Here is a 12,393-nt window from a genome sequence, read left to right as displayed (position 1 = left end):
GTTAGATTTGTCTCTTATCCATGATATGTATATAGAGGTATATAAAGCACATACTTGTTATATTCTATTTGTAAAAAAAAGCAACCAACTAATACGTTTAAAGAAATATTGTTTGCCATTTTGAAATGGCAAACATGTTATTAAATGTAAATAAATCATTTAAATATATGTTGAAATTATTTACAATTATTAGCAAATCTAAAATACCATATATTCACAGCTTAACATATCATCTTCCTTATGACATGCACTGTTATGAGAATCAGTCAAAGGGCACAGAGAAAAAAATAAGCCAATTAATAAAGTGTGCAGTAATAAATAAGTATGAAGTAATTAATTAAGGAAATAATAATAAATAAATAATAAATGTGAAGTGGTAAACTAATGACTTATTGACAAATTATCTGGTACACTTCTACATTAAGCCATCGTCATCATAAAGGAACAAAAGATATAAAACAAATATACACAAATTGCCAGATCCATTACATTACAATATACATTATACCACTTAAATCACCAAATTTTCTACCCTTCTGTGAACTCTATTAAATGCTTGTGTTAGATTTCCAGACATATAATGTATAAATGTTAGTTTTTAGTGACAAGAATCATTTCCCAATCTTTTTGTATTCAGAGTACATTACTAATATGTAACAGCAAATATTCAGTATTTTTGGTAGATGAAGAACTGTTGCGCTGAATTTTACTTAAGGCAGTATGTGATGTTATCTTGAGAGGCTGTAAGTGAAGGTAAGCTTAGGAACTATCTATCAATCTATACATATATATATAGAGAGAGAGATAGACAGAGACAGAGTGACAGAGAATGTGTGTAAATATGTACATGTACATATACACACACTAACATACACACCGATTGCTGGGAATCTATACATATATGTATATATGTTAGAGATGATATGTTATATAGGAATAACATCTTCCAACACATGTGCACAAATATAAAACATGTATAACATATATGTTAGGGAAATACATATTAAATGATTATAAAGTTATATGATTAAATAATATAGAAAGTGGTGTGTGTGTGTGTGTGTGTGTGTGTGTGTGTGTGTGTGTGTATGCAAATCCTAGGGCTGGAAGTCAGAGCCTAGATGCTATCCCTGGGCTTTTTTTACTCAGAGATAGTGCTTTACCACTTGAGCCAGAGCTCCACTGCTTGCTTTTTATTGGTAGTTTATTGAAGATAAGAGTCTCACAAACCCTCCTGCTCAGGCTGGTTTTGAACCTCGATTTTCAGATCTCAGCCTGCTGAGAAGCTAGAATTACAGGCCTGAGCCACCTGTGCCCAGCCTATAGTGATTATTTTTATATTAAATGTTTATAAAATGAATTATGATTGTTTTATAAAAAGTTTCATAACATTTATTAGTACCATTTTTCACCATGCAAAGTTCAATAGCCATTTATAGAGAAAAAAAAATAATTTGTTGTTTGCTCATTCATTGGCATATACAATTTACACAACACCTCAAGTTATATCTGCATATTTATCATTAAGAATAAATTACTGGGACTGGGAATGTGACTTAATGGTAGAGTGCTTGCCTACCATGCATGAGGCCCTGGGCTCGATTTCCTCAGCACCACATAACCAGAAAAAGCTAGAGGTAGCATTGTGGCTCAGGAGGTAGAGTGCTAGTCTTGAGCAAAAAAAGCCAGAGATGGTGCTCAGGCCTGGACTCAGTCCTGGTGCTCAAGCCCCAAGACTGGCAAAAAAAGAATAAATTACTGATTTTTTTAAGATAGAATTTAAAAGCTGAATGGTTTAGGTTATTGGTTTGTTCTGGTAATTTTTAGTTTTATGCTTGGTAGCCAATTTACTATTAAACTGTCTTGTTCTTAAGACATATATTAAAAGCATTTTGTTGGACTTCATTCTTTACAGCAGTTTTAAGCTAACAGAAAACTTGAGTGTGAGGCATATAGCAATCATTTATAACCCTTGCTCCTCACACACTTGTGCATAAAAACAACAATAACAACAACAAACCTTCACTTCCACAATAAGCCTCCTGAGCTAAGCACAGTCTCCCCATGTTGAATCCATCATCAGAATGGTACACTTGTTACAACCATTGGCTGGGTTGACACGTCATTGTCACCCAGAGTTCACAGTTTATGTGAGGGTCGCTTCCAGTGTTGTGCAACCCACAGTTTAAATAAATTCACAGTGGGATATATGCACTGTTAGACACAGGATGATTGTTGTGCTGGAAGTGTACTCTGGGCTTGACCTGTTAATTCCTGCCTCTCTCCTACTTCATGGTGACCATGAATATTTTTTATTGTCTGCACAAATTTCTGTTCCAGAACATTGGAAGAATGCAATGTCTGTACAGCATTCCAGATTTGCTTTTCACATACCGAGATTTGCTTTTGTCTCCTCTATGTATTTTCATGGTTTGAGAGCTCATTTCTTTTTAGACTGAATAACATTGTTATAGCATGCAAATATACTTACCTGCTCAAGTTTGTCTTACAGACTTCCGTATTTTGACAGAAATGTACTATACACATCTATGTGCAGGATTTTGTACAGACATAAGATTTCAATTCCCTTGGATAAATACCAAATTGTGGAATATTGGATTATATGGAATGAGAATGTTTAGTTTTGCAAGCAATTGATGGTTGTCAGTGTTCTGGATTTTGGTAATGTTAATGGATATGTGGTAATATTTCACTGCTGTATTATTCGTATTTCACCGATGACATGTGGTATTTATCATCTTTTCTTGTGCTTACTTTCCTTCTATATATTTTCTTTAATAAGGTGTCTATCACTGTTTTGACCCTTTTTTAAAAAAAACAAGTAAAACATAGTTTTTTAAATTCTAATTTATAACTTTATTTTAAATCATTTTTTTCTCTAAAATAGTTGCTGAAATCAAATCACTAAACATTAGTTTTATGTGACAATTCAGTTTGTAGGAACATTAGTTTTCAGTGGACTTAAAAGTCATTATTTGAATATAAATTGTTACATTAAAAAGCAGCATTTTAATCTGTGAACTGTGGCTAGTCACTTTGTGTTACCAATAAATACAGTATATCTATGTTCGAAATGTTTATTCAAATAAGTATTGTAACAAGAATCAATGCCTATATTTTGTATACTAGCTCATATAAAATATTATGATGAAATCACCCTCTAAAAATGATGTTTCATAAGTTTTCATAAACATTACTGTCTAGGGTGGTTTCTTTTCTTTTCTTGCAAAAAGTTTTATATTCACAATTTCCAAATGTCTGGTTAAAATAGCAAATTCAATTTGTTAAAAATTAATTACCAAGCAACTAGCACTGATAATAATAAAAGTTTAACATTAGAAACACTCCTATTACCAGTATTGTTGTACTCATTTTTAAATATGAACCCAAAAAGAATCAGGAAATTTACTTGAAAAGGAAGAAAAATAGGAGAAAAGCTGTATAAACAAAAGCAAATGGCAAGCTACAACAATTTAGTCTAAAAGAATAAGCAAGAATCAGAATACTTTCATAAAATGTGAAAATGATCTGACATTGCTGCATAAGAGCCAAGTAGTGAGGAATAGGTGAACCTTTCTTGAGGTGAAGGGCAAATCAGTGTCCTAGGAGCTTCCTACATTCCCACAGCCAATTCAAAAAAGTAGTCTCCAGGTTCTGAGAGGAGGAGTCACATCAGAATGTGTCACTTGAGATGGCAAAACCAATCTAGACTTTAATCATTTTTGTCTCATCAGGCCTTTAAGGGAGGAAGTAGCCTTTAATTTATGGACAATTTTGCTTTTAATTACAAACTTTTGATCTTCACATTCCCAAAAATTCCTAGGCAGTAGCATTGATTTTCTTTCCTTTGATGAGATGGCTTTCTTAATTTATTTCTGGAGCTTAGTATTGTGAAGGTTTCTAGAAAGGCAACTGTGACGGAACATGTTTCGCCAGCACCATTTGTTAAAGAGGCTGTCTTTCTTCCATCCTATTGTCTTAGCTCCTTTATCCAAGATTAAGTAGCCATAGTTCTGTGGGTTCATTTTTGGGTCTTCAGTTCTGTTCCATTGGTCCTCGTGCCTGTTCTTGTGTCAATACTAAGCTGTTTTTATTACTATAGCTTTGTAATACAGCTTGAGGTTTGATATTGTGATTCCTCCAGCACTGTTCTTTCTACTTAGAATTGTTTCTGCTATTCAGGGTCTTTTATTGTTCCATATGAATTTCTAGATTGCTTCCTCTATTTCATTAAAGAATGGTGTTGGGATATTGATGGGTATTGCATTGCATTTATAGATAGCCTTTAGCAATATTGCCATTATGGCAATGTTAATCCTCCCAATCCAGTAGCATGGGAGGTTTTTCCATTTCCTTAAATGTGCCTTAATTTCCTTTTTCAGGTTTTTAAAGTTCTCATGATAGAGGTCTTTCACTTCTTTGGTTAAGATTATTCCTAATTATTTTGTTTTTTGAGGCTACAAAAGAACTTTCTTTCCTGATTTCTGCCTCGCTTTTCCGCTTGTTAGCATATAGGAAAGACACAGAATTTTGAGGATTTGTTTTATGTCCTGCTACTTTGCCAAACTTTTGGATCAGCTCAAATAACTTGGGAGTAGAGTCCATCGGGTTCTTTAGATACAGAATCATGTCGTCTGCAAAGAGAGAGAGTTTAACTTCATCTTTTCCTATTTGTATTCCCTTTATGTCTACCTCTTGCCTTATTTCTCTGGCTAGGAATTCTAGTACTATGTTGAAGAGAAGAGGAGAGAGAAGACATACTGATTTTAAAGGACTTAAACTTTTCACCATTCAGTATAATGCTTGCTGTGGATTTGTCATAGACAGCCTTAATGATATTCAGGAATGTTCCCTGGAATCCTAGTTCCTCCAAAACTTTTATCAAAAATGGGTGCTGGATTTTTATGAAAAGTTTTTTTGCATCTAAAGAAATAATCATGTGATTCTTGACCTTGTTTCTCTTGATGTGGTGGATTACGTTAATTGACTTACATATATTGAACCAGCTTTTCATACCCAGAATGAATCCAGTTTGGCCATAGTGTATGATAATTTTGATGGCCTGTTGAAGTCGATTGGCCAGAATTTGTTGAGTATTTTTGCATCGATGTTCTTCAAGGAAATGGGTCTATAGTGCTCGTTCTTTGCTGAGTCCCTGCCTGGTCTGAGGATAAGGGTTATACTGGCATAAAATGTGTTTGGTAGTGAACTTTCACTATCAATTTCATTGAAGAGGTTGACAAATACTGGTGTAAGATCTGTTTTGAAGGCCTTATAGAATTCTGCTGTGAATCCATCTGGACCTACGCTTTTAAATTGGATGGGAGATCTCTTATTGCGGTTTCTATTTCATTGCTGGATATGAGTCTGTTTAGTAGGTTTAAATCCTCATGGTTATCTTTGGACATAATAATTTTTGCTAGGAATTTGTCCATTTCTTCCAGGTTCTGAAATTTATTAACATATAGATTTGCAAAATATTCCCTTATTGTATTCTGAATCTTGGTTGTTTCTGTGGTGATGTTTCCAATTTTGTTTCTGATTTTGCTTATTTGAGTGTGTCTTCGTTTTTTGGTCAGATTTGCTAGGGGACAGTTTTGTTAATTTTTTCAAAGTAATATTCTTTCTATAGTTTATTTTTAACCCTAAGACATTTAACTCTGATTTAAATTTAATTATTTTTTCTGTCTATTGGCTTGGGGTTTGGCTTGTTCTCTTTCAAGGAGCTTAAGGTGCTTCCTTGAGTTGTTGAATTGCTATTTCTCCAGTTTGTTGATGTAGGCACTTTGGGCTATAATTTTTTCTCTGAGTACTGCCTTTTCTGTGACCCTAAGGAGCTGATACTTTGTGTACTCATCGTGGTTTAATGCCATAAACATTTGAATTTCTGTTCTGATTTCTTCGATGACCCGCTGGTAGTTCAGCAATGTGTTGTTCAGTCTCCAGGAGTTGTAGAGTTTTCTGTGGTGACTTTTTGAGTTGAGCTCTAATTTTATTCCATTGTGTTCTGAGAGAATGGAGGGACTATTTCAATATTTCTAAATTTGTACAGATTTGCTTTGTGCTCTAAAATGTGATCTATTTTGGAGAATGTTCCATGTGTTGCCGAGAAGAATGTATATTATGGTGTTGCTGGATGGAATATTCTGTAGATTTCTAGTTGATCTATGCAGTTGTTTAGTTCTAAAGTCTCTTTGCTCAGTTTTTGGCATGTTGATCTGTCCAGAGGTGATAGTGGAGTGTTAAAGTCTCCAACAATCCAGGTGTTTGGATCTATGAGTGTTTTTAGAGTCAGTAGTATTTGTTTGAAGAAGGATGGGTACTCCTGTAATTGGGAGTGTAGATGTTTAGGGGGGTTATATCCTCCTGTAGGAGAGATTCTTTTATTAGTATATAGTAACCTTCTTTGTCTCTTCTTACAGTTTTTAATTTGAAGTCAATTTTATCTGATACTAGGATTGCAACTCTGTCCTGCTTATGGAGCCAATTGCTTGGTAGATTTTATTTTAGCCTTTCACTTTTAGAAAATGGTTGGTTTTGCTGGGTAGATGTGTCTCTTGGAGGCAGCAGAAAGATGGATCTTGATTTTTGATCCAACTTATGAGTCTATGTTGTTCAATTGGAGAGTTAAGTTCATTAATATTGAGAGAATTGACAGATGATTGCTTATTTCTTTCATTATGTCTATCTTTTTAAGGGCTGTGTCTTCCCAATTCTTGCTCTAATAACCTTGTTTTCTATTTAGAGTTCATTTTTCTATCTGTTTGTGATCTTGATGTTTTCAATGTATAGGACATCCTTGAAGATTTTCTGTAATGCTGCTTTTGGGGAGATATATTGTTTCAGTTTTCCCTACTGTGCAAGACTTTTATGTGACCTTTGGCTATGAATGAGAGTTTAGCTGGGTACAGTATTCTTGGTTGGTAGTTATTTTTCTTTAAGTTGTGGCATACCTCATTCCAGACTATCCTTGCTTTCATGGTCTCTGATGAGAAATCTGGAGTCATTCTGATTGGTTTACCTTTATATGTGATTGTTTTCTACTCCCTAGCAGCTTTAAGAATTCTTTCCTTGGTCTCTTTTGATCCTGTTCAGATTACAATGTGTCAGTGGGATGTTCTATTCTGGCCTGCTCTGTTATGGGTTCTAAATGCTTCTTGTATCTGGATAGGCCTATAATTCTGCACATTTGGGAAGTTCTCTGCTAGTATTCTGTTCAACATATTGCCTATTCCATTAACTTCTTTCTCTAGGTTATCCTCAATACCCATTAGCACTAAATTGGGCTTTCTGATTGTATCTTGGAGCTCCTGAAGCGATCTGTTTTGCTTATTGTATTGGTTTTGTATTATTTTTGTTCTTTCTACATAAAGTCTAGGGAATCTTCAATTCCTAAGATTTAATCTTCTGCACCATCCAGTCTGCTCTATAGGGTAGCTACTTGATTTCATATCTCCCTTCCTTCAGTCTGGTCTTTCTTGATAGCTTCCATGTCTCTTCTATAATTTTCTCTTAGGTCCTGTATGGACTTCTTTATTTCATTAATTTGGTTCTTAGTGCTGTCTCTCAAATCTTTTAGCTGAATAGCTATCTTTTCAAGGTCTCCTTTTCCTTCTGTTGGAGTTTGTTTAGCTTACTGTCTATGGAAGCCATGAAATCCTCTATTATTTATAGTTGGCTTAATTGCCTTCATGTATTAATCTTTGGCTCGCCTCCACACAATCTAGATTACTTATCTGAAGAGACTCAAAGTTTTCATTTATCATTTTTATCAGCAGAGTTTTTAGAGAAGTTTGAGGATCCTCCTCTAGGTCTTTGACTGCTCTGTTTCCTGCTTATTTTGAATGGGAAATGAGATCCCTGACCCTGACTTGTCAACTTTCTTGTGTTTCTTCTGCTCATTTGGATTGGGAATGCCAATCTACAAGCAACTGTGAGCCCAGTTTATGAACTGAAGCAAAACTTACCAAGTCCTGTTGTATACATCTTATAGGTTCACTATCATAGACAGGTAACTTCCCCTTCTTTTTTTTATATTAAAGCAGATTTAGTGTCCCCACAGAATACAATTTTAAGATAAAACCAACCCTGAGCCCTGTATTCAGTAGCTAAATTATAACCAAGTTTTGTCTTATGTTTGGTTATTTTTGGACTGATAGGCTTGCTCTATGAAACCCTTTGATGCACTAAGATTGAACAAGGATACCCTCTATTTAGCCTGCCAATAACCAATGATCAATGGAGTCTGGAGGTCCTAGAGATAAATTTAGGAGGGTAAGTTAGGAATAGTGAAGAAAAGGGAGTAAGAGGAACAGAGAATGATTATTTTTATTTAATTTCAGTGAAATGGAAAAGTGGAAAAGAGTAAAATAGGAAGGAAAAACTATTTTATAATGATATATGACAGAGGGTCAACAAAAAACATAGAAGTTATTATTCAAAAGGAAGTAATTTTGAAGAAAAATGAGAAAAGAAAAAGAAAGAAAAAAGGTGAGAAAGTAAAAGATAAGAAGAACAAACGAAGAGAAAAGGGATCTTCCTTGTTTGGGTAGCTCTTTCCTGCCTCTGGTTTCCTTGTGGTGGTCTGTGGTCTGTTTTACTGTGGCTTGGCTGGTTTGATTTGCATTCAGTTTGCAGGGATGGGTCTGTTCTGGCCCACCCCCCCCCCCCCGTTAAATTCTAGCACTGTGTAGTTCATACAGTTTGTAGGTGGGGGTGGGTGCCCTCTGTATCTGGGGAATGCTGATCATTCTCAGGAACCATGAGTTCTCCTGTCTGTCGTGGGACCACTGCTTTCAATTTGACCTTTAGAAACTCCTGTCATGGGCTGGGCTATGGCAGTACCTGGGCAGGGTGCCTCTGGCTGTGTTTACCTGAGGCTGAAAGCCACACACCCCAGGCATGTTCCTCCCACCTGGGCGAGGAGACCTTCTCCTGGGCTGAGGTGGCTCTCACTGTTCAGTTCCTCTTGCCCTTTTCAAAAGTCCCTTCCTCCTCACTTTCTCCTAGCCTGCTTTATTTCCAATCTGCTCTGGCCTGGTCTATGCCAGAGTCAAAGTTGCCATTTCACTCTAGTGGCAGGGGAAAGGTTGCCTTCCAAATGCTGTTCTGTGGCACGAGCATGAGTAAGAATGTCTTTCATTGGGGTACTCACACGTTCTCTGGAATTACCTCCCATCTGTGACCTGCCTGCAATCCTTGTCTGTCTGCCGGCCATCTGAAGGATTTCTTTCCTCGTTGCTGGTGTGTACTGTAGGTGAGTCAAGTGCTGGGTGCTCCAACATCGAGGAGGTGGGAAACCACCCAGAGCTCAAATCTGTTTTCTCAAGCCAGTTGCCTTAATTTTTCCTTTCTGGCCAGACTCTCTATACTATTATAAATTACTTGAGCTGTCTTTCTAGATGTGAAAGTTTCTCTTGAGTAGTAAAACTGGGATCTTAGAGGGAGCTTAGATGGAGATCTGCTGCTCCTCCTCCATTTTCCACTGCTCCACTTCCAGCTTTTTAAGGGTAATTTATAGGAGATAAAAGAGATTCATGGACTTTCCTTCCCAGGCTAACAACTAAACATGATCCTCAGATCTCAGCCTCACTTCTAGGATAACAGGTGGAGGGAAACACCAATACCCAGCTTCCTTTCTCTTATTCTCATAAATAGACTCTGTAGGAAGTTGCTGGGCAGGGATAGCAGAGGAAAGAGGGCACACAACCCAGGGAAGGGTGATTGCAGCCTGACCAAGAACCTTGCAGGTCATGGTTCATGTGGACCTGGGATGGAGTACAGAGTGTTGGGATGCTGCTGGGAAACATGTTTGCTTGGATTTTCGTCCAGAAAACCCTTACTTGTCAACTCCAAGTTAGCTTGGCTGGTAGAGCTGTTTGAAATCACACCAGCTTCTGCTACCTCTGTGTTGACTGTTAAAAAAAGATTCAGCAGTGTGTACAGATATTAATTCCTGGGGCTGCTATTTTTCCCAAAGGATAGTTTGTTGTTAGAACAACTATTCCCCTAAAAATGTGAGATCTGCAGTGGCCCAGTCCAGGTGTGCTGCCCCTTAGGACCAGCCTGGTGGTGTGATCAAACTGATGTGGAAAAGCTGTGCCTTTCTGAGATCCACTGTCTTGCCGTCATACCCCTACATCTCAGCCTGGGGTCTATTCAGTGAAGGTAGGTAGCTGGGCTTCTCAAGGGAATCAGTGAAGAGCAGAAAGGTAGAGGAAATCTAGACAAGAACCATCTAGATCGATTTATCCCACGATGCAAAGAGGGGGTGGAGGAGGGAAATAATCCTCTTGGGTTATCCAGCGATTTCTGTCACCATGGTGACCAACGTTAGCCCATTCCACAAGATCTTCAGCTGCTCAGGGCCTGGGCATCCATTATAACCAATGCCTTCTACAGGAATGAGGATATTCATCTCAGAAGATTTGGCACAGCCTTTCACATAATCCAGAGAATTCTTGTTCAGGTAAGCATGGCAGTCATCTGTTTGGCTGGAGCTTTATCCATTACTTGAGCTTTGACATCTCTGCCATTGATTATTTCCACATTGCCCAATATGCCGTAGAGTACCAGGCCGACTTTCTTATTTACTGTACAATAAAGTTAATCTTGCCCTTGTTATGCAGGGTCGTGTTGACACAAGCTGTCAGGTGCCCACCTCGGCGCTGGGTCATCAGTTACCGGGTTGGAAACATGTTCCCTACTTTCCACTCTCCATCTCTTGCCCTCCAGTTCAGGTAGAGCTGGATCCTTCCTTGTGGCAGGTTTTGGGTTTAGGTGCCAAGAAGACTTTGGGAGGGAGGGTCTGGTGAGGGAAGGAGGGATGGGGGTGGAGGAGTGCCTGGTGTGTGTGTAGAGGGCCACCTGGACCAACAGAGGGTCCAGATGGCAAGCCACTTGGTTTGATTTTTGTGTTTTTGTCTTTTTTTTTTTTTTTGCCATGGGCTCCTTTTGTCCCAGTCCAGTCCTGTGGTGTGGACCTTCATGACACAGGCCTGCAGCTCCCTGACCTTGCTTCTTATTCACAATGCTGTACACTTTGAGGACTCTGCTTATATAAAACATTGTAGTATTATTTCTTTCTTTCTTTTTAAAATTTTTATTGCCAAGGTGATGTACAGAGTGGTTACAGTTACATATGTACTGTAGTGAGTACATTTCTTGTCAAACTTCTTACCCCTTCCCTCATTTCTCTCCCACCTTCCCTCCCCCCAATAGCTCAACTGTTATGTACATATGATCACATAAGATGAAGCTAAGTGAAACAAACTCCAAGTTATGGAAACAAGTTGTTTATCATTGTTGTTATTTCTAACACACTGTGAAATCATTTCTTTTTTCTTTTAACTTCCCTATGATTTATCCCCTGTTGTTACTGTATTTGATTCTGGTACCCTGGGTATTAGGTATATGAGAAGGGAAGGGAACATCAAAATGGTGAGACAAAGGAAAAAGGGTGAGCCTATGCAACAGCAATATTTACAAGACAATATGGTATTTGTTTCTTTCACACAGGGGCAGGTTTGGGAGCCACAACCTCCCAGTCCAGGGCCTGCTTGCTTTTTCCACAGCTGACAGGTGAGTGAACAACTTCCTGCCTATGTTCTTCTCCTGAAGGGTGCTCACCTCATGGATCTGCTCTGAGGTGAGCACCAACCAATCAATGTGTTTATCACAGGCTGGCTGCGGGCAATGGGAAGCTGTAAGGAGGAGCTCATTCCAACTTCAGACTTTGGTGGACCACTCCACATGCGCATCTCCCTGATCATACTGATCTTCAGGTACTCTGCCACAGGATCAACAAGCAGGGAGTCAAAGGCTTGTACCTGTGGAGCTGCTCTTTTGCAAGGATTGTCTCCTTACCCCCAGTTAATGGCCGAGGGACAGGACATTGCCTCCAAGGCCAACTGCCCTCTCCAGTCTTTCTACAATATTTTTGCATGTCAGTAATCAGGTACCACCTGGAGTGTTGTGCCTCACCTTGGGTCTGCTTTTATAGGCTATTTTTGCTTTATGCTTTCTCCCCTCTCTCCTCTTTTCAGGACCCATAGGTTCTTACCAAATTGGTTCCACAAATTCTTCTGTGTGATTTATTAATATAAATAACTGCAAATAGGAGTTTGTTTTAGACCCTACTGGCCAGAAAAATCTTCACAAAATACCATTCCAGAGAAGTCAAGCAAATGAGATGGAAAAAAAAATTAAAGACATATTTGGTAGAACAGTCAGGTTCTCAGGGTTTTGTTGTTTTGCCGGCTATCCAACCTTGGCCAATCCAACAGAACAGACTCAAAAACCCAATTTAATTCATATTTCATTTAATCAGTTTTGAAAATGTAACTAGAAGTGAAGAAAATATTGGTGTAGGAA

General features: G+C 38.0%; 1 pseudogene; it reads right to left on the bottom strand.

Moving 5' to 3' along the window:
- Nucleotides 1–10,318: 10,318 nt before the first annotated feature.
- LOC125359771 lies at nucleotides 10,319–11,088 on the bottom strand (annotated as a pseudogene).
- Nucleotides 11,089–12,393: the final 1,305 nt, after the last annotated feature.

The sequence above is a fragment of the Perognathus longimembris genome, chromosome 11 (genome assembly GCF_023159225.1).
Source record: "Perognathus longimembris pacificus isolate PPM17 chromosome 11, ASM2315922v1, whole genome shotgun sequence".
NCBI lineage: Eukaryota > Metazoa > Chordata > Mammalia > Rodentia > Heteromyidae > Perognathus > Perognathus longimembris.
This window is presented reverse-complemented; position numbering and strand designations above follow the sequence as displayed.